At 39.8% G+C, this 1,952-nt stretch overlaps 1 pseudogene; it reads left to right on the forward strand.

Moving 5' to 3' along the window:
• Positions 1-959: 959 nt before the first annotated feature.
• LOC103549528 (divergent paired-related homeobox-like) lies at positions 960-1,536 on the forward strand (annotated as a pseudogene).
• Positions 1,537-1,952: the final 416 nt, after the last annotated feature.

The raw sequence follows: 1,952 nt of genomic DNA on the forward strand, positions 1-1,952 counted from the left end.
GCCACCAAAGTGGAGTGTGCAAACTTAACCACTATGCCACTGGGCTGGTCCCCAGTTCAAAATATTTCTCAATTTCCCTTGAGACTTCCTCTTTAACCCACTGTTATTTTTTTTTAAGATTTTTTAAAAAAATTTTTCCCCCCAAAGCCCCCGGCACATAGTTGTATATTCTTCGTTGTGGGTCCTTCTAGTTGTGGCATGTGGGACGCTGCCTCAGCATGGTTTGATGAGCAGTGCCATGTCCGCGCCCAGGATTTGAACCAACGAAACACTGGGCCGCCTGCAGCAGAGCGTGCGAACCCAACCACTTGGCCACGGGGCCAGCCCCTAACCCACTGTTATTAATTTTGGAAAATTCTTGACCATTAATTCTTCAAATATTTTTATGTTCTGTTCTCTCTTCTCCTTTTGGTATTCCAGTTACATTAACATTTAAACTGTTTGTTGTTGTTTCAAAATTCTTGAATGCTCTGCTCGTCTTTTTTTTTTTTTTTCCACTCTTTTTCTTCTTGTGTTTCCATTTCAGTAATTTCTATTGACTTACTTTCAAGTTCACTAATTCTTTCCTTGGCTCTGTCAAGTCTACTGGTGAGTCTGTCAAAGACATTCTTCATCTCTACTACTGAGTTTTTCATTTCTAGCATTTTTATTTGATTCTCTCTTATGGTCACTGTCTCTCTGCTGAAATTTTCTATCAGATCACCCATGTTGTCTAAGTTTCCTGGTACAACATTTTACATATTAATCATTGTTATTTTAAATTCTCTGTCAGTTCCAAGGTTAATGGCTTATCAGATTCTGCTTCTGATAATTGCTTTGTCTCTTAGGAGGTTTTTTTTTTTCATTTTCATATACCTGGTAAGTTTTTTGTTGAAAACTGAACATCTTGTGTAGGACAGTAAAGACTGAGGTAGTTCTGGTCACTGGACCAGAGCATAGGAACACACCTGGGTTACAGGATGTCTGACCCAGGGGACCTTCCTAAAGGAAAGCACCAGGAGTATCCACAAAGGAAACGAACCATGTTCACTGAGAAACAGTTGGCAGGTTTGCAGCTCCTGTTCAATAAGAACCCGCATCCCACCCCCCAGACTTCAGAAAGAAATGGCCTCAAAAATGGAGAAGCATTCAACGTTAGTGCAGGTTTGGTTCAAGAACCATGGAGGAAAACTCAAGAATGCCAAACACAAGAATATTCAGCAAAAACAAGAAGCTCAGCAACAACAATTGGCTGAGGCAGGAGTCAACACCAGCTTTTCCAAGACAAATATGGATACACCTCCCAGATCCCCTAACAGTGCCCACCCTGCATCCCTAGTTTATGCAGGTCATCCAATGCCTTCATTCCAGCTCTGCATATGCCCCAATTTTAAGGCTCCCATAGACCACTTTTCTGGCCACAAAATAGTTCATTTCGGCTGCTGCTAAGACCCTAACATATACTGCTTCTATTCCATTTTGGAATCCCAAGTTCTCAGAACAAGTATCAATGGTAATTCTTTCTGTTCTTCATCTCCAAAAAGAACTTGCCAGTGAAGCCAGACACAAAAGTTCACATGTTGGAATGATTTGTAATGATTCCCATACAAGGGAATACTTTTCAGCTATAAAAAGGAACAAACACAAGATATACTCAACATGGATGCATTTCAACATTATGTTGAGTGAAAGAAAAAAGACACAAAAGACTACATACTGTATAATTCCATTTATATGAATTCCTACAGCAGGAAGTACTATAGTGGCAAAAAGCAGATTAGTGGCTGCCCATGTGTTAGAAGGAATTGAGTGCACAGAGGGACTAAAATTTATTAGGATGATGGAAAAGTTTCATGTCTTAATTAGGACAGCAGTTACCTTGGTGTGCAAATTCATTAAAACATAGAGAACTGTGATACTGTATTGTATCATTGAAAGTGGCTAAGAGACTAGCTCTTAAATGTTCTTACCAC

This window comes from Equus przewalskii, chromosome 26, assembly GCF_037783145.1.
Source record: "Equus przewalskii isolate Varuska chromosome 26, EquPr2, whole genome shotgun sequence".
Classification (NCBI taxonomy): domain Eukaryota; kingdom Metazoa; phylum Chordata; class Mammalia; order Perissodactyla; family Equidae; genus Equus; species Equus przewalskii.